This window comes from Brassica napus, chromosome A3 (assembly GCF_020379485.1).
Source record: "Brassica napus cultivar Da-Ae chromosome A3, Da-Ae, whole genome shotgun sequence".
Lineage (NCBI taxonomy): Eukaryota > Viridiplantae > Streptophyta > Magnoliopsida > Brassicales > Brassicaceae > Brassica > Brassica napus.
Genome location: NC_063436.1, coordinates 36350951 through 36376142, shown reverse-complemented (window position 1 = coordinate 36376142; position 25192 = coordinate 36350951). Strand labels below are relative to the sequence as shown.

Genomic DNA, 25192 nt, shown 5'->3' with positions numbered 1-25192 from the left:
GTGATTTTGCGCTCGTCCTTGGTCGGTATTCGATGTCATACTCGCTCAACTCGACCGCCCACTTAGCCAATCGGCCTGATTGACTTGGGCTATGCAAAATTGTCCGTAAGGGAAAAGTCGTGAGGATAACAATCGTGTGGGATTGGAAATATGGTCGTAGTTTTCGGGCCGATGTTACGACCGCGCATGCCAATTTTTCCATCAACGGATACCTAGATTCGGCATCCAGCAAGGTTTTGCTTATGTAAAAAATAGGTTTCTGCTCCCCGCGTTCTTCCCTGATCAGGACTCCGCTTACGGCTGTTGCCGATACCGCGATGTACAAGAATAAAGGCTCCCCTTCCACGGGTTTTGCGAGGACTGGAGGAGTAGCTAAATAACGCTTCAGCTGTTGGAAGGCGTTTTCGCACTCTTCCGTCCATTCGAATTTTTTATTTCCTCGCAGGACGTCGTAGAAGGGCAGGCACTTATCTGTTGATCGTGAAATAAATCGGTTAAGTGCTGCGATTCTGCCGGTCAGTCTTTGGACTTCCCGTTTATTCTTCGGCGAAGCCATCTCGATTAGAGCGTTGATCTGTTTTGGATTTGCTTCGATACCGCGGTTGGTGACCAAGTAGCCGAGGAATTCTCCTGATGCCACGGCGAATCTACATTTCGTCGGGTTGAGCTTCATGTTATAGGAGTTTAGTTGTGCAAAACATTCTTCGAGATGTGACACGTGATCTCTTGCTTTGAGGGATTTGACAAGCATGTCGTCGATATAAACTTCCATCGTTTTTCCGAGTTGTTTGGAGAACATTCGGTTCACGAGTCGTTGGTAAGTTGCTCCAGCGTTTTTGAGGCCGAAGGGCATTACCTCATAGCAATAGGTTCCGCGATCGGTAATGAACGCAGTCTTCTCACGATCGTCGGGATTCATCCTAATTTGATTATAGCCTGAGAAAGCATCCATGAAGGATAAGAGTTCGTTGCCCGCCGTTGCTTCTACCAATCGATCGATATGTGGTAGAGGGAAGCTATCCTTTGGACATGCCTTGTTTAGGTCGGTAAAATCTACGCAAACTCGCCACTTCCCGTTTTTCTTTTTGACTACTACGGGGTTGGCGAGCCAGTCCGGGTATCTTACTTCCGTTATCGACCCAACTTTAAGCAGTTTTTCGACCTCATCGTTTACTGCGGTAGCACGTTCGGGTCCCAGCTTCCGTCTTTTCTGTTTGACGGGTTTGAATGTTGGGTCGATATTCAGCTCGTGACATGTTATGTTAATGTCGATTCCTGGCATATCTTCCGCAGCCCATGCGAAAGTATTAAGGTTCTTTTAAGACAGGTTATGAGTTCTGTCCTTAAAGGCTCGTGGAGACTGGCTCCAATCTCGACGCAGCGTTCTGGGAAGGCTTCGTCGAGACAGATCGTTACCACGGGTTCACAAGTTGGCTCGCTTTTTTCGTCTAGAGCTGCGAAGATACGAGATTGCCAGAAGAATTCCGCTGAATCCTGACTTCGCGTATCTTTGTTGGAGGTCTTTTTCTCCGCTTTCTTAGGAGTAATTTCGAGGATCGGTCTCTTTCGTTTTAGTTCCGCGGCGAAACAAACCTGTGAAACTCTTGGATTTCCCCAGATTACCTCGACTCCGTTAGGGGTCGGGAATTTGAGGCAAAGATGGTAGGTTGATGGGATTGCGCGCATGGTGTTCAGCCATGGCGTCCCCATGATAACGTTGTAAGATGCGGGGCGGTCAACGACTAGAAACTCTGTGATGTTTGTCACGGTTCCGGCTTTGACAGCGAGTCTAATCGATCCATAGGCCATGGTTGTTTCCCCCGAAAGTCCTAGCAGTGGGCTTGGGCATTTTGCGATTTCGGATTGACTGATTCCCATCTTTTCGAGAGTGTCTTTGAAGATGATATCGGCCGAGCTTCCGGTATCGATTAGCACTCTAGCGACGTCGATATCTCGAATCGTCAACTCGATAACAAGGAGATCGTTTCGAGGTTTGGCTCGATCGATTGTTTCTCCCCCCTTGAATGAGATGACGTTCGCGCACGTCGAATCTTGCATACCGTTCCTGATCGTTGAGTGGCTTTTGCGGGTTAGATTGATCCGTAAGTCCCCCTCCTTCTAGCGCCAAACTGTGGGAACCAAAATTCGCACTGTCGATTTCCGTTTAAATAAGGAAACTAGGAAAACCCTAACTTCCCAGAGGACCCGGATATCTTTTAATTACCACACGTCAAGCAATCAGAACACGAGAATGACAACGATAAAAATAAGAAATCAAAAAAGAGAGCAAAGTAGATCTTATTCCGAATCTGCGTATGAGCGTTACAACAAGGTATAAGCCTGGGCTCGAGAGCTGTCGGCGAGATTCCTAGTTCTAGCAACCCTAAGACGGCTAAACCTAATTGAGTCGCAGCTCGAAATAACAAAAACGGAAAGTTGCCTAGATCGCTCTAAGTGCTAAGTTTGCTCTGAAAAGTCCTCCCTTCTGCTCCTCGCCTAGGACTCCTTATATACTAGCTCCAAGGTCGATTTACGCTTTTACTCTTCTGCCCTTAAGCCGTCATAGCATAAAAATGGAGATATTCCGTTTTTCCCAATCTTCACAATTATCTTCAAAACTTCCGTATTTATCCGCGGAAACTTGACATTTATCCTTCCTCGTGGGCCAAGCGTGAACCATGCTGTGGTTCACGGGCTTTTGGTTAGGAAAAATCGTAGGATGGGCCTCGAGTCGTGTTTTAGGTCCCTTTGGGCCGTCTTCCGACTCGACACGTTTACTACGAGTTTTCCGCGGTTTCTAATCCGCGAAGTTTGACCGATGAATTAGAATAGCGGGAAACATGGACTGAGCTTGTTACGGTCTTCGGGAGATAGCATTCGAAGGTTTGACGAGAATGCAAGGACTGGTGTCGTATCGATGTTCGGAAAGGTTCAATCGCTACACCGTGACCGAACTTTGGCTCGGGCCCGGTCGCTATGTAGCGACCAAGCGAAACGAGTGCTCGGTCGCTACGTAGCGACCGAGCTTGGCTGAGCTCGGTCGCTACGTAGCGACCGAGCTTGGCTGAGCTCGGTCGCTACGTAGCGACCGAACGGGATGACCGCTCGGTCGCTACGTAGCGACCGAGCGGGACGATCGCTCGGTCGCTACGTAGCGACCGAGCTTGGCTGAGCTCGGTCGCTACGTAGCGACCGAGCGGGACGGTCGCTCGGTCGCTACGTAGCGACCGAGCCTTGGCTTGAGTTCGGTCGCTACGTAGCGACCGAGCGGGACGGACGTTCGGTCGCTGCGTAACGACCTGTTTCGAGCTTTCATCGGACATCTCGATTCTTTCTTCCGCCAAGCTTTTTCGTAAGGAAGAATCTATTTCGAAAAGTATTCTTCGGAGAAACTCTTATTTTCTTCTTCGGACGTTTTGAATGTTAAATTTGTCGTAACCGTTTTTGACCCCAACAGGCTTTTCAACCCGATAAAGCAATATTCGATAGTTAGTTCGTCCCAGACAAGGACTAATATCATATGAGAACTCGTGATTTATAAACATCTTTTATACATTATTTATTTACTTTAAACATCTTACAAAGTGTTATAGTTTTATCCTATGGCCTATTGCCCAACAACGTTTTAAGTAAATAAACATCAAAAGGTACGTTGCAAGGACAACAAAATACTACCGCTGGTTGGCCGTTCCTGCCGTCCAAAAAGTAAAGTGTCTCCCGCCTAAGGGTTACCTGCACACACGAATGAGTCATGAGCAACTAATTTACTCAGTGAATCTAGAATCACAACACAATCAATAATAAACGAAACAGTTATCAAATGCATATACATGATCATGCAAGTACTAGTATACTTTAATATCGATCATCATTGTGAATTCTTATTTTAAACATCACTTCCACAACACCCGCCCGTTACCATACTCATATAATACAATATATATACTAGACCCGAGAAACCACTAAGGCTAACCGAGACTAGTGAGTTAGCATCACCATCATTGTCGAATGTCCGGTATGAACAATCCGACACTGCATCGTCATGCAGTACACGGTCTCCAGGGAGCTACCCCATCATCGTGTTTTCATGACCTTGTTCCGTTCGCAGGACCAAGTCACGGTAATGCGGGGGCTTTAGGGATAGTGAATATAACAAGACTTCACATGATTTTACTTCCATAATTATTCCAAAACTAATCCATATTTAATCCTTAATTAATCGTAATTAACTCTTAATTAATCCTAGATTAATCCTTAATTAATCTTATATTTATCTTCAATTAATCCAAGATTAGTACTAAATTAATCATGATTACTCCTTATTTAATCTCAGATTAATTCTCAATTAAATCAAGATTAATTCATAATCAAAACCATGATTATTTCATAATTAAGATTAGTACTTGAGAACAAGTACTATGATTATGATTAACCTCACTTTAACCTTTTGATTAATCTTCAAGTGTAAGTGTTTACACTAAGTAAACACCATACACTTCTTAAAGGATTCAAAGACTTTACTATTTAATTGAGATACTACAATTTAAAGTCAATCATGTACCTAAAGAACAGTCTTGAAACTGGCTTGGACAAGACTTGAGTTCCTCTTGAACAAGGCTGAAAGGACAGGATGGGACTAGCAAAGCTCCACACCTTAGCTGATCAAAACAGAGCAAAGTTTGGTTCAGAACATCAACAATCTGACAGTTCGGTTCAAGCTAAACTACTTAAATCAATTCAGTTCAAGCTCGGTTCCTCTCATACCAGATCAGATCAGTTCGGTTGTATTCAGTTAACAACAGTTCAGGACAAGATCAGACTGAGTTCAGTTTGGTTTAAGTCCAATCAATCCATAACAGCTTAGCAAACTGTTTTAAGAGATGAATTCAAACCGAAACTAAACAAGAACTGAACTGTATCATAACTTATACAACTGATCCGACCAACATCTAAGGTAGCCATGAACTGTTCTGTTCAGATACTGACTGAGGCTAGGAGACCAAAGCTTACCAAGACAAACCAAAGGACTAGATGGCCTCAGCTAATCCTCTTCTCCAAGGTAAGCTTGTGGCTGGACTGATCAAAGAGAAAGATCAAGGTCTGATCATGATCTGAACTCAACTAGGTCTAGGGTTTTATTTAAAAATCTCACCTTCTGATCTTTCTCAAGAACCAAACTGAGCTAGGGTTGAAGATTAGATCACCACCAATTTTTTCTTGATTTATTTTCCTGATTTTTCTCACTGATTTTTCTGTTCTTCTTTCTCTCTTTCTCTCTGAAATTCTCTAGGTTTTTCTGTAGGTTTAAAAACGTGGGAAGCAGCTGGAGAAGAGTTTAATACAACCTGAGGTTACTTCATATGAGGGTTTAGCTCATAACCAAGCTTGGCTGAGAGCAGACAGCTGGCAACCTGTTTCATCATCAACACCATACTGTCATTTCCCTCCCATGAAGCAGTTTCCAGCCAATCATAAATAATTAAAGGAGGAAGCAAGCACACAGGCAGCTTGTGATTGTCATGTGCCATTTACTGAAGAAGCTAAGTAAGCAGGCAGGTGCAAGTCAAGTGACTGAATACTGAACAAGCAGGCTGGTGGAAGACATGAGTCTGGTCCAAAATTAATTAGGCAGTTGATTGATAATTTTAAATAATTTTCAACCAAATATTCCTTGTCTTTGTGTCTCATCTTGTTATCGGAAAGTCTCGTCCAGCTTAATAAAAATTCGAACAAAATATTTAGGACTCGGCCAAACTATCAAGTGAAAGTCTTTCGACCACAAGGCAATCCCGTCGAGAAATTAATCTACCAGGTCGATTTTTATTTTTATTAATCATGGTCGAACCAACTAAAAACTGGTCGAGCAGGATATTTTTCGACCAAAAATTTATTGGCTCGTGAGGGTTATTACACCATCTCATTGATTTCATCTTTGGTGTAGAGTTCTGGTGCCAGTCTTGTGAGTGTGAAGGAAGTGGCTTGTTCTGGAAGACAGATGTGGCTCTCTTCAAAAAGAGATGCTATTTCCAGTACTTTCCTGATGTCGTCCTTTGTGACAGGTATCATCTCACCAGCTACGCTTCGTGGGTGTCCACACTCATCTCTGTAGACTCCATACTCGTCCCTTCGTTCCCAAGTGAACTTTCTGGCTCCGTACATGTCAAAAGCGCGGTATCCAAATTCATAACGTCTGTCGATCGACGTCGGGTCATCCTTATCGGTCGACGTTGGTGTTATCGTGTCGACCGATGTCTGACTTGTTCCGTCGATCGATGCTTGGCCTTTTGGTTGGCATGATAGATCTGGATTGATTTCTGTTGCGGCGACTCCTACGTGTTAGTTTGGATCGGTTTGAATGACGTCTCGAGTACCACGTTGCTGTGAGAATAGGTTGTCAGGTCCATTGGCCACTTGAAGGATAGCTGCTATGTCCTCTCTAGACACTTGTAAGATCCTTCCATCTATTGCACGTGCATTGCCATATGTGTCCCTGAAAATACCAAATTCATCAGGTGTTAGAAAACCGTAATCAATGTTTGCATTATCATTCAATTTAGAAATAGAAAGTTTAGGTTTAAGAGTAGTATGATCGATGTTGATACAGATGCATCGATCGAGGGCAGAATAATTTCTGCATAACTTGTGTTCTTGAGATGATTGCTCTTCATGAATTTTCCTATTGATGTAGACGGAAGAGTGTTCATCTTTTCTGCTTGTGTGTCTGCTCTGGTGTGTGGAGGTGGTTTCAGGGGTGCAAAATGTTTTATATAGGTATATATAAACCTAGTTGGAGAGGGAATTTTCTCCTGCTCCTGGATTTTTGTTGCGGCGCGAATATCGATCGATGTTCCTGTATGGGTGTCGATCGATGTGAGCGGTTGTTTTGCTGGAAGAGGGTGGGTATCGACCGATGTGGAGTGCACTTCGTCGAACGATGTTGGAAACGTGTTGGTGAACTTATGTGTTTCAAATCTTTCATCCTGCAAAGACATTTCTATTGCACGTTCCTTCCATTAATCCTCATCGTATTCCTCTGTATGTTCCTTGTTAGGTGAAGTTATTACAGTGTCAACTGAAAAACTTTCATGGAAACCACTGTCTGCCCAACTGCCTATGGAATAATCATCACGTCCTCTCTTGCTTGGAGGTTGGAAGACAAAGTGTGGGTAACAATGATTAGGTAGAGCGAAATGGTCAACCGGCTGATCAACGTCGAGTGACGTGTTGTTACGGTCATCGGTCACCGTTGACTCATTGGAATCGATCGATGGAAAGGTGTGGGTGTCGATCGATTCCGAGTACTCTGTTTCGTACTCTGATTCATACTCTGCTCCACAATGGCATGCGCCAATGAAGCCAAGTTCTTTCCTGTAATCCATAGAATTAATAATTTTTCTCTTAGGTCGGATAGGGTCGTAGTGGATGTTGGGGTCTATCAGCGTCAGACACAATTTGTTTTTGGTCATGTCACATACAGCTCCTACTGTAGCTAGGAAAGATCTTCCAAGCAGAAGTGAAGAGTTCCAGTTAAGTTTGATGTCCAGGACATGAAAATCTGCCAGGACAAGGGCATTACCAATCTGTACCTCCATATCTCTTATGATACCTCCTGATCGTTTTTCTGAAAGATCCACGAAGGTGAAGTATTCTGTTGAAGGTTCGATGGTCAAACCAAGATGGTCTGCCATGATCCTAGGGAGGATACTAACTGATGCTCCTGTGTCACACATTTAATGGGGAAATTCAACACCCTTGACTACGCATGGTATTGCAAACTTCCCAGGATCACTCTTCTTCGACAATGTGATCTTGTGTCTCATCTTCCCTCTGACTTGATCAAACATTCTCCTAATATCCTCCTCAGTAACTTTGTTTCTCTAAAGAACATCCACAACCTGTGTGTGAAGTAAGCTTCATCAAAAGATTTTTCGATTGGGATTCTGAGGATTCTTTTAGTGAAACCATCCATCTCCTTATCGTTAGCTTCCCTCTTAAGGTTCTTAGGAATTTTCTCTTTTCTTTTCCTTAACCTTCTCCCTTCAGTTTCCTGATCTTCTTGAACTGGTTCTGGTGAACTATTTAAAGGGTTGGGTTTTGGTTCGGGTGGGCTATCTATTGGTTTAGGTGGTGGTTTGAGTGCGTTGATATAGTCATTATCGATTGAGGGTAACCGCACTCGGTATGTCAGAGGTGCATGTCGATCGATGGGAGGTGTGTTGTGACGATCGACGTCGGACTCACTCTGTCGATCGATGGTTGGGTCAACCGATCGATCGATTTTATCATAGAAAGGGGAGGGTGGGTGAGGATGCTTAGCTGCGAATTCTTCATAAGTTAGAATTCGAACTGCATTATATTCAGTCGATTTAGCGGACGTCGTCGATCGATGACTGGAGTAATCCGTCCATCGATCTTCGTCATGGTCTGTTGATCGATGCGAGTTCATCGACATCGGTCGACACCATTGGGATCCGCCGAGACTCATGGATCTTTCGATTTTAAAGTCTCCTTCCTCAAGCTTTTCATGTCTCACCACTTGTCAGAAATCATCATCTATGATGGCATTTACCTGGTGTTTTTCTTTGTCAGCTCCTGCCTCTCTAGCGAAAGCTTCTTGCCTCTTTATAGTTTCGCCAGTCTGAATCACATGCGTTTCAAGTTTTCTCACCTTAGTCCCTAAGGTCTCAATTTTGGTGTTCAGATTGTTGTAGGCGCAGTCTATTTTACCGTTGAAATCCACGGTGATTTGTTGATGTCCCAACAGTACTCGATCAAGCATTTCTTCGATCTTGCTTTCCTGAGGCTGGGGTGGTGGATTCTGGTAGTAGGAGTTCGAGTAGCTTTTGCTGTTGTTGAAGGGTTTTTAAACTTGTGAACTCTGGTTACTTCTTTGACCATTTCCAAAGAAGTTTCTGTTTCCGCCCTGGTTTCCAAATTTTTGGAATCTGGTACCTCCGATGTAGTTCAGATTTTCTTCTCCTTCCGTATCTGCTACTTCTCCTTCAGCTAAACAGACTTGCTTCCTAAGAAGCTCGTGCACCACATCTAACTTAGCTCTTACTTCGTCCATGATACCACTCAAATTACCCTAAGGAGTGTTACTCTCATCAAAAGAGGTTCAGATGTAGTACTTAGGGATCGAATCCACAAGGAGCTAGGGAATAATTAAATCTAGTGTTTATTAATTCTAAAGGTTGTAAATGTTTTAATAAAATAGCAATAGTAACAAGCGAGTAAATATAAATGTAACTTGGTTGGAAATGATATTAGATGCAGGGCCACTATTCAATTGTTGGAGATTATAATACCTATAGATGCCTAACGGTTGCATGCATGATATATTAGAGCTCATTCGCTTACCTCAGTGATCAGTTGTCGCATGTACCACTGGTTAACAGACTAGATCTCGTGTCTCACCGGTTAGATGCAGACACAAGAGAGTGGCGATCAATAGTCTATTAAGACGTCGACCGATACACCTTTGCCAACATCGATCGATTGTCAGTTGAGGACATCGATCGACGGGTTCTAGCCAGGCCTATGCGCGAGTATGAAATGCCCTACTAAGATTCTAAATTGGTGGTTAGCCCTCTATAGCAATCCTAATATGATAGATAGATGTCAGGATGGGATAACAAGGGTGCTTGAATATGCAATCCTATGATCAAGTTCTAGTTAGCAAGGCTAAAACAAGAAATGAATACAAATCTATCATGAATATCACGACAAGGCAGATCTATAGTTTGGGGCTAATCCCACAAACCTATATGAACCTTGGATCTAACAGTTGAACTACTCAGACATAGCAAAGCAATTCATATCAATAGATAAATAGAAACTCATAGAATAGATGAAAAGAAATAGAAACAAGGAGTTCCAATCACAAGTGATCTTCTCTCCCAAATGAAACTTGTAACAAAACTAGGTCTAGAAAAAGCTATGTTCTTTCTGTCGTCAAAACACTTGCAGTATATATTCTACTAGGTTAAAAACTCGTCAGGGCATTTTGGTAATTTGGTTTGGCCTTGGTTTTTAAGTCTGCTGAATCCAAAATGTCGCGTCTGGTGTCTCGACATCGATCGATGGTACCTGTGTACATCGATCGATATTAATCATCATCTGTCGAAGCATTTCCTGATATCGATCGTCAGCACTGATGCGCATCGATCGATTATTCTTCCTCTCGTCGACCTCTAAGTGGTCAGCTCGGGTGAAATGTCCTTTATGCTCCAAAATGCTCCAAAGTCATAGCTTTACTACGAAATGCACCTGAACCTGAAAACATACCTAGAAGAGTAGAAAACATAGATATATATATAGTAAAATACTTATATACCATGGATAAAAATGGGTCAAATCCAAGGTATATCAACTCCCCCAGACTTACCCTTTTGCTTGTCCTCAAGCAAAACATACAGGCAGTCTGTCTGAAAGAGGTTTGAATGTATTTGGGAACTTAAGATTTTTAAATCATAGAAATCTTTCCTCAACAATTTTGCAACCACATTTAAAAAGTCTTAATCACAAAAGCAGACTATGCAATATCCTAGTTTAGCAACCATTTCTAACATAACACAACTCATCAATTCACGTCTGACATCCCCTCTACTGATTTCATTTCTTAGCATAAATATAAAGTGAATGCTTTACCTTGGGAGTATCGATCACAGGATGCAAGGATTTCAGACAGGTATCTGGAGCTGCAGGTAAAAGTTAGTTCCTAGTTTCTCTCTCTCTAAATTTCTCTTTTGAGTCAAAGTCTGCTTCCATTGCAGGATCAGTGACCAAGATTGGACAGGCTTCCATGAATCATTACTTATTGGTGGTTGCCACCAAGTTCTGTTCACTTCTTTTTGACCTATATCCAAGAGTTCTTTGCGAAAGCGAGCCTTGAAGATTGCCGCCTCCAAGTCTCGTTTCGAACTCTTTTATTTGAGTCTTTGTGAATCAAGCCTTAATGGTTTTAGCCACCAAGTCCTGTTCAGACTCATCCTAATTAAACAATAGATCTTATTTATTTATTTTTTTTATTTTTTTATTTTTTTTATTTTAATTTTTTTTTTTTTTTTTTTATACTCACTAACTAATCTAGGGTCGAAATCTAGAGAGAGAAAATGTGATAAATAATCTAAACCAGGCGTTACCTTCCAGACTTGTCTGAAGAATCTGATCCCATGTATACCAAGCCCCAAGACAAGCGGTTATGTCAGGTTTAGTGTTGGAAATCAGCTTTGGTTACTTCATACGGTTCAAGGCAAGTGTGTAGTTGATAGGTTGATCCCATGTATACCACTCACGGGTTTTTCAGGCGAAGTATCGATGACTCTTGGATCGATCCAATTGCCAGTCATGGCCAAGGAGATCACGAAAATCGTCGAGTTCGCGGTAGTCGATCATCCCGCTATCTACAACGTGATCATGGGAACCCCATGGCTCAACGCCATGCAGGCAGTTCCGTCAACCTACCACCTGGGTCTCAAATTCCCAACGCCAAGCGGAGTCGCGGCCATCTGAGGATGCCAAAAACAGTCGCGGCTATGCTTCCTCATAGAACACAAGTTAAGGCAAATCACGACTTCTGCAGCTGTAAACGGCAAGCGCACGAAGATAGACCGATCTTCGGCCAAAAGCGCCTCGGGAAAAGACGAATTAAAATCGTCTACCGACGCAAACGCATCGGACGTCGAAGCTCGACACAAGTCCGAAGCCCACGCTACAACTCAACCGGAACATCCGGAAAATAGCGTTGACCCAGCCACGATCGACACGGTCAAGGCGGACATCGCGACATCTACCGCCGAGTAAGAACACTCGCGGCATGAAACAGAACTACGAGATGGCTTGATCCTCGAAAGGGGTACGTAGGCAGCTCGTCAAAAGACGAGTTCAGCTATCCCCCTCTCTAAAAAGGGGGGGGGGAGTGGGTGCGTATACTCGTATACTCCCACTTAGAAAAATCTTCATTATTGTAATCGAGTTTTTAGAAACTTCAAAAACTTTTACTACAATATACGTTGTCCTTTTTATCGAAAACGCTTACGCTTCAGTAAAACACAAAAGAAACTTTCAGGACACGCCAGGAAACATTAAGACTCTTGTCTGCGGCCTCATCCGGCCCAAAAATCATCATCTTTCAAACACTCAAAAATACATGTACAATCCTCGAAATAACTGCGAGACGTGGCAAAAGTTAAAATTCGAGGATAATACTAACAAATTGTCCGAACGCGACAACCAAAACCTTACACCCCGTTCGTCGATTGGCACCGACGAACACGCCACCCGTCTTAAACAAACGCAATTCGATCACTCTTTTGATCTTCAAAAACGTCCAACACAAGGACGAAAGCGCGCTACAACAAAAATCCGAAATTTTGGTCTAGAACTTCCAGTTGACTCTGAGAAGATGCTCGATTCGTACCATACAAGTCATATAAGCCGAGAACATATCGCGGACTTTAAATTGGTGCGAGTCAGGAAGAAATCGCAACAGGAAAAACGATAGCCGGCTAGTCACCGCACAAACCTTAACCGAAAGTAAACCTAGGTCTTGCCCTAAACCCAACGCTCTGGTCTCAAACATCTCAAGGCATGATATCTAAAAGATACGAGATCCTAAACCATGTCTCTCCGTTCGTATCTCAATGTTCTCGAAAATCGTAAAGATGGGTAATTCTTACGAAAATCACGAACGAACCAACAGATTGGACGTCTCATCGGAATTGAATATGAGACGACAACTCATATTTACTTCGAACCTACTCGGGAAAAACTCGAAAAAACGAAACATTCATCATATAAATAACCGCGTAAAGCGGCAAGGGGATTCGAAGCCACCAACGGCCAGTCCCGGTAAATACAAACACGGCCATCTAGGCCTAAGCAAAATCCAAATTCAAAAGGTCACACTCGGCCGAAAACAGATAAAACGATAATCAAATTCAACCATCAATACAAAGGATCAGTCCATCCAAACAGGATCCTCTACAGTCGGCTCTCCATCTTCCTCAGCGTCAAGCGACCCTCGACCACTGCTCCGCCCAGTGGCATAGACAGCGGACAAGGAGGTATCTTCAAAAGAAGCCTCTATAACATTATCAATTGATGAGCTGAAACGAGATCAATGAGCCTCGACCGCCGCACGGACCCTCTCGGGAGAAAAATGACCCCAAAACAGCAGACCACCACGGAGAAGGTCTCGGACGATGCACAAATCTTCTGGAAAAGGAGGAATGGGGTTGTGTACTGCAAAATGAACGTAGTACATATATGGAAGAATAAAAAAAAACGGGTAGTAAGAAAAGCAACGAGTGATCATTCAGCACGTTACCTCCTGCCCCCCACAGTCGCCTAAACGTGGGAAGGCACTCCACGGCGACCGAGGCTTGGTCCAATCTAACGTAGAAAAAATAACTCTTCCATCCACAACCGCCCTGAGGGAACCCCTTCAGGACTTCCATATGAGTACGCGACCTTAAACCATACAGACGATCGGTCCCAACTCGAGACAGGGTAAGGAAAGCTTCGAGATAATCAGCAGTGAGCTCCAAGCCTTGCTCATATCCCAAGACTAGCAACCCGACAAGATGCTTTATACCGCGGGGAGAAATCTGACTTATCGAAACTTCCAAATAGTTCAGAAACTCTACTATAACCAACGGAATGGGAAACCACAGGCGAGCACGCATCAGATGCTCCTCGTACAAAGTAAAAAATCCTTCGGGAGGTTCGTCAGCTCTCTCCCCCTCGAGGGGTAATCGAAAATCCACGTTTTCCGGAACGTCACAGAAGCTTCGTACAGTTCCAAGGAACGGAAGGGTACACCTGCTCGGTCTCCCAACGACCCTTTCCGAAAAAGGCCTCATGGGAACCCACGGCTCAGGAGGCGGTTCTTCCACGTTGCACATAGCCACCCAATATGCGTCGACCTCGGCAGGGTCAACGGAGTGTGCCACGAACTCGATCTCTCGGAAAAACTCACCGCGTCCGTGACGGACGGTTCCGCGATTGAAAATAGTAGGCCGAGCGTTTGCCGAAATCCCTTGACACATTCTTGACAAGGAGGAAAAGGAAAAAGTCTCAATGATAGAGAGAGAGAAAGTTGAAAGAATCTTTTCACTCTTAAACTTTGAGAAGATAATGAAATGAAAATCTAGAAACAAGTTACCTCCCTTTTTATAGGCATGAGGATTTACTATTTAAGCTCGGACTTTCGGATATTAATTCCATCCATCACGCCTAACTTGCCAAACATGCCTAACCGCACGCTAGGATTCTACGATGCATGATCCTAACGGGCTGGGGGGCTAACTGTTGGGGTCAAAAACGGTTACGACGGAATTACCACCCGAAAATCCTCGGAGATCGTATTTCCGAAAGAGATAGTAAAAGAAAAGATGTAATTTTCGTAAATAAATAACCAATACGAAGTTTTTACGAAGAAGTATCCTTTGAGATTCAAACCAAACAAACCAAGCTCGGTCACCGCGCATACACGCCATCCGGTCGCTATGCAGCAACCAAACCCGAGCCAAGCTCGGTCGCTACGTAGCGACCGAGCTCGAGCCAAAGCTCGGTCGCTACGCAGCGACCAAGCGCTCGTCCCGCTCGGTCGCTACGTAGCGACCGAGCTCGAGCCAAAGCTCAGTCGCTACGTAGCGACCGAGCGATCGTCCCGCTCGGTCACTACGTAGCGACCGAGCCCGGCCAAGCTCGGTCGCTACGTAGCGACCGAGCGATCGTCCTGCTCGGTCGCTACGTAGCGACCGAGCTCGAGCCAGAGCTCGGTCACTACGTAGCAACCAAGCGCTCGTCCCGCTCGGTCGCTACGTAGCGACCGGGCTCGAGCCGAAGTTCGGTCGCTGTGTAGCGATTGAGCTCTTCCGAACATCGACAGACATCAATCCATGCATTCTCGTCAAATCTTCGAATGCTATCTCCCGAAGACCGTAGCAAGCTCAGTCCATGTTTTCCGCTATTCTAACTCATCGATCAAACTTCGCGGATTAGAAACCGCGGAAAATTCGTAGTAAACGTGTCGGGTCAGAAGACAGCCCAAAGGTACCTAAAACACGACTCGAGGCCCATCCTACGATTTTCCTAACCAAAAGCCCGTAAACCGCAGCATGGTTTACGCTTGGCCTACAAGAAAGGATAAATGTCAAGTTTCCGCGGATAAATACGGAAGTTTTGATGATAATTGTGAAGATCGGGAAAAATGGAATATCTCCATTTTTATGCTATGACGGCTTAAGGGCAGAAGATTAAAAGCGTAAACCGACCTTGGAGCTAGTATATAAGGAGTCCTAGGCGGGGAGCATGGGAGGGAACTTTTTCAGAGCAAACTTAGCACTTAGAGCAATTTAGGTAATTTTCCGTTTTTGTTATTTCGAGCTGCGTCTCAATTAGGTTTAGCCGTCTTAGGGTTACTAGAACTAGGAATCTCGCCGACAGCTCTCGAGCCCAGGCTTATACCTGGTGCCAGCCTATGTTTTCATAGGCGTAAGCTGAAAGATCTGTCAGTTCCTTTTGCATTGACTCTACCGTCTTCTGTATCAGCTGCTCGGCGATTGGTATAGACTCGGCGTCGATCGATGCGATTATGTGTTTGTTGGTCGATCTCGGCGAGTTGCCGTCGATCAATTTCGCTTTTGTCTTGTCGATCATTGCTGATATCTGGTGTTGAGCTGCGAGTTGCCTCTGAATGGCTCTGACTTCTTTTTGTAGCCATTCTGCGTGGTTGTCTAGTCCACTGATTTTGTTGTCGAATGGAAAGTAGATGTCATCGCAGCGTTTGTCAAGTCGTTCCTCCATGGTGTCTAGATCAGTGTAGATCTTGGATGTGATCTTGTCAACCTCTGCTGCTGTGTAAGGAAGTAACTCCACAGGTTGCTTGCCATCGATCCAAGGTCCTCTTAGCCTGTCGATCGATGCTGATTTTGCCTGCAAAAAACTTTGATTAGTAATGTTCTCAATATCCTTTTGGGCATGAAGTAATTGACTAGACAATTTGTTTAAATATGTCATGACTGGTGATATAAAACGGTCATGCATATCCTCGTAAGTCCTCAGCCTCTCATTCATGGCTGAGACTTTGGCGTCGAGCGATGTGAAGGTACACATGTCGATCGATGTGGCTGGTTGTTGGTCCTTCTTGCGAATGGTGTCCAGATCTTGCTGTAGTAGCTCGATTTTAGTGCTTAGCCAGTCCACGTTGTTGTTGAGAGGGCAGTAAACGTCGTTTAGCCTCGTGTCGATGTATGAGACTTCCCATTCATCCCTGTGTTGTGTTGAATATTGCGGTTCTGCAGGGATCTGAGCTGTAGGAAGACTGACGTCGATCGATGTTGCACGTGGTGCATCGATCGATGCTGAGATCGTAGCTTCCTTCTCAAGTTGCTGACGTAAACTCTCAATTTATGTCCTCATTTCTGCCATACATCTGAAAAGCTCATTGTAGCCTCTATCCAAAGGCTGATGTGTATCTTCCACCAATGTTTTGAGCTCCTCTCCCAGTTTCTCCTGAGCTCCACAAATACCAAACACCATCTCATCGATTTCATCTTTGGTATAGAGTTCTAGTGCCCGTCTTGTGAGTGTGAATGAAGTGGCATGTTCTGGAAGACAGATGTGGCTCTCCTCAAAAAGAGATGCTCTTTCCAGTATTTTCCTGATGTTGTCCTATGTGACAGGTATCATCTCACCAGCTACGCCTCGTGCGTGTCCACGCTCATCTCTGTAGACTCCATACTCGTCCCTTTGTTCCCAAGTGAACTTTCTGGCTCCGTACATGTCGAAAGCGCGGTTCCTACATTCATAGCGTCTGTCGATCGACGTTGGTTCATCCATATCGATCGACGTTGGTGTTACCCTGTCGATCGATGTCTCCGTTATACCGTCGATCGATGCTTGCCCTTCTGGTTGGCGTGATAGATCTGGGTTGGTGTCTGTTGTGGCGACTCCTGCGTGGTTGTTAGGATCTGTTTGAATGACGTCTGGAGTGCCACGCTGCTGTGAGAATAGGTTGTCAGGTCCATTGGCTACTTGAAGGATGTCTGCTATGTCCTCTCTGGACACTTGTAAAATCCTTCCATCCATTGCACGTGCGTTGCCATCTGGGTCCCTGAAAATAACAAATTCATCAGGTGTTAGATAACCGTAATCAATGTTTGCATAATCATTCAATTTAGAAATAGAAAGATTAGGGTTTAGAGTAGTATCGATCGATGTAGATACAGTTACATCGATCGATGGCAGAGCAATTTCTGCAGAACTTGTGTTCTTGAGATGATTGATCTTCATGGATTTTTCTGTTGATGTAGAAGGAAGAGTGTTCATATTATTTGCTTGTGTGTTTGCTCTGATGTGTGTAGGTGGTTTCGGAGGTGCAAAACTATTTATATAGGTATCTATAAACCTATTTGGGGAGGGAATATTCTTCTGCTCCTGAATTTTCGCTGCGGCGCGAATATCGATCGATGTTCCTTTACGGGTGTCGATTGATGTGAGCGGTTGTTTTGCTGGACGAGGGTGGGTATCGACCGATGTGGGGTGCATAGCGTCGAACGATGTTGGAAACGTGTTGGTGAACTTATGTGTTTCAAGTGTTTCATCCTGCAAAGACATTTCTATTGCACGTTCTTTCCAATAATCCTCATCGTATTCCTCGGTATGTTCCTCATTAGGTGAAATAATTACAGTGTCAACTGCAAAAATTTCATGGAAACCACTGTCTGCCCAACTGCCTATGGAATAATCATCATATCCTCTCTTGCTTGGAGGTTGGAAGGCAAAGTGTTGGTAGCAATGATTAGGTGAAGCGAAATGGTCAACTGGGTGCATTACGTCGAGTGACGTGTTGTTGCGGTCATCGGTCACCGTTGACTCATTGGAATCGATCGATGGAAAGGTTGGGGTGTCGATCGATTCCGAGTACTCTGTTTCGTACTCCGATTCATACCCTGCTCCACAATGGCATGCGCCAATGAAGCCAAGTTCTTTCCCATAATCCACAGAATTAATGACCTTTCTCTTAGGTCGGATGGGGTCGTAGTGGATGTTTGGGTCTATGAGCGTTAGACACAATTTGTTTTTGTTCATGTCACATACGGCTCCTACTGTAGCTAGGAAAGATCTTCCAAGCAGAAGTGAAGAGTTCCAGTTAAGCTCGATGTCTAGGACATGAAAATCTACAGGGACAAGGGCATTACCAATCTGTACCTCCAGATCTCTTATGATACCTCCTGATCGTTTCTCTGAAAGATCCACGAAGGTGAAGGATTCCGTTGAGGGTTCGATGGTCAAACCAAGCTGGTCTGCCATGATCCTAGGGAGGATACTAACTGATGCTCCTGTGTCACACATTGAATGGGGAAATTCAACACCATTGACTATGCATGGTATTGCAAACTTCCCAGGATCACTCTTCTTCGTCAATGTGATCCTGTGTTTCATCTTCTCTCTGACTTGATGAAACATTCTCCTAATGTCCTCCTCAGTTACCTTTGTTTCTCTGAAGAACATCCACAACCGGTGTGTGAAGTAAGCTTCATCAAAAGGTTTTTCGATTGGGATTCTGAGGACTCGTTTAGTGAAACCATCCATCTCCTTATCGTTAGCTTTCCTCTTAAGGTTTTTAGGAATCTTCTCCTTTCTTTTCCTTAACCTTCTCCCTTCAGATTCTTGTTCTTCTTGAACTGATTCTGGTGAACTATTTAAAGGGTTGGGTTTTGGTTCGGGTGGGTTTGCTAATGGTTTAGGTGGTGGTATGAGTGCATTGATGTAATCATTATCGATTGAGGGTAACCGCACTCGGTATGTCAGAGGTGCCTGTCGATCGATGGTAGGTGTGTTTTGACGATCGACGTCGGACTCACTCTATCGATCGATAGTTGGCTCAACCGGTCGATCGATTTTTTCATAGAAAGGGGAGGGTGGGTGAGGATGCTTAGCTGTGAATTCTTCATGACTTAGAATTCGAACCGCATTGCATTCAGTCGGTTTGCCAGACGACGTCGATCGATGACTAGAGTAATCCGTCCATCGATCTTCATCATGGTCTGTCGATCGATGCGAGTTCATCGACATCGGTCGACACCATTGGGATCCGCCGAGACTCATGGAGCTTTCGATTTTGAAATCTCCTTCCTCGAGCTTTTCATTTCTCACCACTTGCCAGAAATCATCATCTATGATGGCATTTGCGTGGTGTTTTCCTTTGTCGGCTCCTGCCTCTCTAGCAAAAGCTTCTTGCCTCTTTATAGTCTCGCCCGTCTGAATTACTTGGGTTTCAAGTTTTCTCACCTGAGTCCCTAAGGTCTCGATTTTGGTGTTCAGATTGTTGTAGGCGGAGTCTATCTTACCGTTGAAATCCACGGTGATTTGTTGTTGTCCCAACAGTACTCGATCAAGCATCTCTTCGATCTTGCTTTCCTGAGTCTGGGTGGTGGATTTTGGTAGTAAGAGTTTGAGTAGCTCTTGCTGTTGTTGAAGGGTTTTTGAAATTGTGAATTTTGGTTACTTCTTTGGCCATTTCCAAAGAAGTTTCTGTTTCTGCCCTGGTTTCCAAATTTCTGGAATCCGGTACCTCCGATGTAATTCACGTTTTCTTCTCCTTCCGTATCTGTTACTTCTCCTTCAGCTGAACAGACTTGCTTCCTAAGAAGCTCGTGCACCACATCTAACTTAGCTCTTACTTCGTCCATCTGTTCCTTCTCGATAGAGGCTACAGACTTCTTCCGTTCAGAGTCAGTGTTTTTGGTGCTGCTGCTGTTAGCAAGGTTTTCGATAAGTCTCACAGCTTCCAACGGATTCCGAGTAGTGAAGTTTCCTTCACTCGCCGTATCAAGGGCCATTTGATACTGTAAGGCGAGACCTCGGAAGAAAGTGCTTAACAGCTGCACTTCGTTAAATCCGTGGTGTGGACAGTCTTGCTGGAAGAACCTAAATCTAATCCACGCATCTTTGAAGGACTCTCCAGCCTTCTACGAGAATGTGGAAATTTTGTTCCGAAGTTCTTCAGCGCGCGCCTCATCGAAGAAGTTTCGTAAGAAAGCATTCTTGATGTCGCTCCAGGATGTTAAAGATCCTGTGGGTTGCTTTCTAAGCCAGTGCATCGCTTCTCCATTCAGCGTGAATCTGAAGAGCTTGCACAGCAGGTAATCTTCGGGGACTCCTTCCATCCGAATGGCAGCGATTAGATCCTCGAACCGTTCCAAATGGTCCATAGGATGCTTGTGCGGTAACCCAGAGTAGGGTATGTGCGACACGAGAGTGTAGTATTGAGGCTTCAGCTCGAAATTCTGCTTCTGGATCTCCGGAAGTCGAATAGCTGATCTGTTGGAATAGTACTCATCTGGGCGATTGTAGTCGGCCAGTGGTTTTGATCGAGCGTCCTCATCTACAGGTTGAGCAGCTCCTGTAGCATCAGCATCAGGGATTACAGTTCCCTGAGGATCTATTTTCTGACCTATTGCATTACGCAGATGACCGGCCTGGTCATACAGGTTTCCGTTCTTGTCCTGAGTTAGAATAATAATGTTTACCATTTTTGACGACACGGTATCGATCGACGTACGCGGTGTAGTATCGATCGTTGTCGAACGATTTGGATCGATCGACGATGACGGTCTGGTGTCGGTCGACGGTTGATTGTGCGTATCGATCGACGACGAAGTGGTTGCGTCGAGTGATGTGGTACGTTGACCTCTACGGATGGTGCGTTCAAAATGAGCAGGATCGTCTGAGAACAGCAAGTCTTTCTCCTTGTTGCTTCTGGTACCGCTGGGCATGCACCTGGAAAGACAAGAAAAAAGATTATTAGAAAGGGGGTAAAGAAAAGAATAAGAATTAATAAAACTAAATCTAATGGCGATAAAAGCTCCCCAGCAACGGCGCCAAATTTGATACCACTCAAATTACCCTAAGGAGTGTTACTCTCATCAAAAGAGGTTCAGATGTAGTACTTAGGAATCGAATCCATAAGGAGCTAGGAAACAATTAAATCTAGTGTTTATTAATTATAAAGGTTGTAAATGTTTTAATGAAATAGCAATAGTAACAAGCGAGTAAATATAAATGTAACTTGGTTGGAAATGATATTAGATGCAGGGCCACTATTCAGGTGTTGGAGATTATAATACCTATAGATGCCTAACTGTTGCATGCATGATATATTAGAGCTCATTCGCTTAATTCAGTGATCAGCTGTCGCATGTACCACTGGTTAACAGACTAGATCTCGTGTCTCATCGGTTAGATGCAGACACAAGAGAGTGTCGATCGATAATCTATTAAGACGTCGACCGATACACCTTTGCCAACATCGATCGATTGTCAGTTGAGGACATTGATCGACGGGTTCTAGCCAGGCCTATGCGCGAGTATGAAATGCCCTACTAAGATTCTAAATAGGCGGTTAGCCCTCTCTAGCAATCCTAATATGATAGATAGATGTCTGGATGGGATAACAAGGGTGCTTGAATATGCAATCCTATGATCAAGTTCTAGTTAGCAAGGCTAAAACAAGCAATGAATACAAATCTATCATGAATATCACAACAAGGCAGATCTATAGTTTGGGGCTAATCCCACAAACCTATCTGAACCCTGGATCTAACAGTTGAACTACTCAGACATAGCAAAGCAATTCATATCAATAGATAAATAGAAACTCATAGAATAGATGAAAAGAAATAGAAACAAGGAGTTCCAATCACAAGTGATCTTCTCTCCCAAATAAAACTTGTAACAAAACTAGGTCTAAAAAAAGCTCTGTTCTTTCTGCCGACAAAACACTTGCAGTATATGTGGGAACCGAAATTCGCACTGTCGATTTCCGTTTAAATAAGGAAACTAGGAAAACCCTAATTTCCCAGAGGACCCGGATATCTGCTAATTACCACACGTCAAGCAATCAGAACACGAGAATAACAACGATAAAGTATAAGAAATCGAAAAAGAGAGCAAAGAAGATCTTATTCCGAATTTGCGTATGAGCGTTTACAACAAGGTATAAGCCTGGGCTCGAGAGCTGGCGGCGAGATTCCTAGTTCTAGTAACCCTAAGACGGCTAAACCTAGTTGAGTCGCAGCTCGAAATAACAAAAACAGAAAATTGCCTAAATTGCTCTAAGTGCTAAGTTTGCTCTAAAAAAGTCCCCCCCCCCCATGCTCCTCGCCTAGGACTCCTTATATACTAGCTCCAAGGTCGATTTACGCTTTTACTCTTCTGCCCTTAAGCCGTCATAGCATAAAAATGGAGATATTCCATTTTTCCCGATCTTCACAATTATCTTCAAAACTTCCGTATTTATCCGCGGAAACTTGACATTTATCCTTTCTTGTGGGCCAAGCGTAAACCATGCTGTGGTTTATGGGCTTTTGGTTAGGAAAATCGTAGGATGGGCCTCGAGTCGTATTTTAGGTACCTTTGGGCCGTCTTCCGACCCGACACGTTTACTACGAATTTTCCGCGGTTTCTAATCCGCGAAGTTTGATCGATGAGCTAGAATAGCGGAAAACATGGACTGAGCTTGCTACGGTCTTCGGGAGATAGCATTCGAAGATTTGACGAGAATGCATGGATTGATGTCTGTCGATGTTCGGAAGAGTTCAATCGCTACACAGCGACCGAACTTCGGCTCGAGCCCGGTCGCTACGTAGCGACCGAGCGAGACGGACGCTCGCTACGTAGCGACCGAGCGAGACGGACGCTCGGTCGCTACATAGCGACCGAGCTTGGCTCAGGCTTGGTTGCTACATAGCGACCGGACGGCGTGTATGCGCGGTAATTACACAACGACCGAGCTTGGCTTGTTTGGTTTGAATCTTCAAGGATACTTCTTCGTAAAAACTTCGTATTGGTTATATTTTACGAAAGTTGTATCCTTCTTTTTACTATCTCTTTCGGAAATACGATCTCCGAGGATTTTCGGGTGGTAATTCCGTCGTAACCGTTTTTAACCCCAACAGTTAGCCCCCCAGCCCGTTAGGATCATGCGTCGTAGGATCCTAGCGTGCGGTTAGGCATGTTTGGCAAGTTAGGCGTGTTGGATGGAATTATTATCCGAAAGTCCGAGCTTGAATAGTAAATCCTCATGCCTATAAGAAGGGATGTAACTTGTTTCATAATTTTTTCTAAGATCTTTCTTAAGAAAAACTTTCTATCTTTCTCTCCACCCTTTTCCTCTATTTTCTCAAGAGAAGTGTAAAGATGTCGAGCAAGAAAAAGATTGCGAAAAAAGGGTCTTCGTCCGCGAGTGCTTATGAAGAGGTCATCGTTCCGAAGATGGAGTTCGTGCCTCACTCCGTACATCCTGCCGTGAACAAGGCATGGTGGGTTGCTCATTATGGCTCGTTGACCCCTCCCAAGGAGAAGTCGTTCCCGGTCCTGATCCATCGTGGAGTCGAGAAAGGGGATGCAAGCAGGAGTACCGACGAGTTTTTCGCGATCATGCGATCGTTCTACCATATCCCGGATGCTGTGGAGTTTCGGGTTCCCCGCCGCGGGGAATGTGCTAACAGCCCCCCAGAGGGTTACTTCACTTGCTACGAGGTGTTCGTAGTGCGTTGTCGCCTATGGTTCCCAATACCCAAAATTCTCGTCCGAGTGTTGGACCGTTTTGAAGTTGCGATAAGCCAGTTGACTCCCCTTGCCATTCAGCATCTTATTGGGATCCTGATCCTAAGCTACGAGCATGGCCTTTCCCTTTCCGTCGATCATTATGAAACGCTTTTGAGGCTTCAACTTGTCACAGATACGGATAAGCATAGGTTGGTCTCTCGGAAATTTATGTCAGTGGTTAAGAAGTTCATTTCGAACATCAACTCGTGGAAGAAGTTCTTTTTCTTTGTTCGTATAGACGCTGCGTCCGTCGAAGAGAGTTGCATTCCACTGTTCCGGAGGTTGCCGAATGATCGTCCCTTCATCAACCCTCTTGCTCCGTTCCCTGAGGACATCATTGCGGTGAGGGATCTTCTCAGGAACGGTCCTTTCTTCTGGACTTCTTTTACGCCGAAGAGGGTTTGGAGGGCACTGAGATTCGTGCAACCCGGTCCTGCTTTGGCTGCGAACACGGGAAGCGACTTCGAACCTGGCGACATAGAATCCCGTCGAAGCTCCAACAGCTGTGCCAGAGTCGAGCTCTTGGAAGGGAAAAGATGTCGATCTTGGCGACATAGAATTTTTGATGGATGACTCTATGCTTCCAGGATGGGATCCGAACCTTGCTTACGGCGATGGGAGTGGTTCGAGCGAGGTCCCTATTCCGGATTTTGATGATTTCTTTGCTGATCTGCCACCGGGTTTCGATGCTCCTCCTCCTACGAAAGAATCGGCGAGGCCGAGAGTCGTTGCAGAAGGATCTCGCATCATCAATGGGGTTAGTTTTTTTTTAGAATTTTTTGGTGATTGTCCTATGTATATATATATATTTATAACATGTCAATCTATTTTGCAGGGCCTGAGCTTGCTGGGCATGGCCATTGAGGCGGGCCATAGAGAAGCCATGGTCTACCGCTTCAAAGCGGAGAAAGCAGAGCGGGATCTCGCTCGCGTGCAAGGCGAGATGTTTGAGCGAGAGGCGCAACTTACTCGTGATCATGCGCAGGCTATCCGCAAAGCGGAAAGGAAAGGCAAAAGGGAAATCGTCGAGGTGATGAAGACTCGTGTCTCTCAATTCCAGGTTGAGTATGGGAACCTCAAGAATGCCTTTACCTCGGTGGGTGACTTTCGTGAGTGCCGCGGTTCGGTCGGAAGTCTTTGGAGGACGCAAGCCGATGACTACGTGTTCGAGGACGAAATGAGTTTGATGAAGAGTGGGATGAATGAACGTGCCCACGTTGAGGCGCTTATCCCTCCGATCGACGAGCGAATTTAAGGGTTCTGGGATTCCATCCCAGTTTCCCCTGATACCGAGGAGGTTTCGACCGGGTTTCCCGATGGTGGCGAGGAAGTGGATCGTCCCACGGATGCGTTCGGTGCTTCGTTGTCCGGGGATTTTGACTTTGGATTATGAGCGGTGGAGTAGTTATCGAAAGAAAGATGTTCGTCTTTCTGTTTTATGTTTATGGCCGAGTGTGGCCGAGAGATTTGTATGGGCCTGTTTTGGCCGTTTTTTTTGCTTATCGGGACTGGCCGTTGGTGGCTTCGAATCCCCTTGCCGCTTCACGCGGTTATTTATATGATGAATGTT

At 44.7% G+C, this 25192-nt stretch overlaps 1 non-coding gene across 1 annotated transcript; it reads left to right on the top strand.

Annotated features, from left to right (window-relative positions):
• Positions 1 to 19908: 19908 nt before the first annotated feature.
• On the top strand, positions 19909 to 20014 carry LOC125607766. Its single transcript, XR_007338836.1, has one exon. It is a non-coding gene; the product is annotated as a small nucleolar RNA R71 (small nucleolar RNA).
• The last annotated feature ends 5178 nt before the right edge of the window (positions 20015 to 25192 follow it).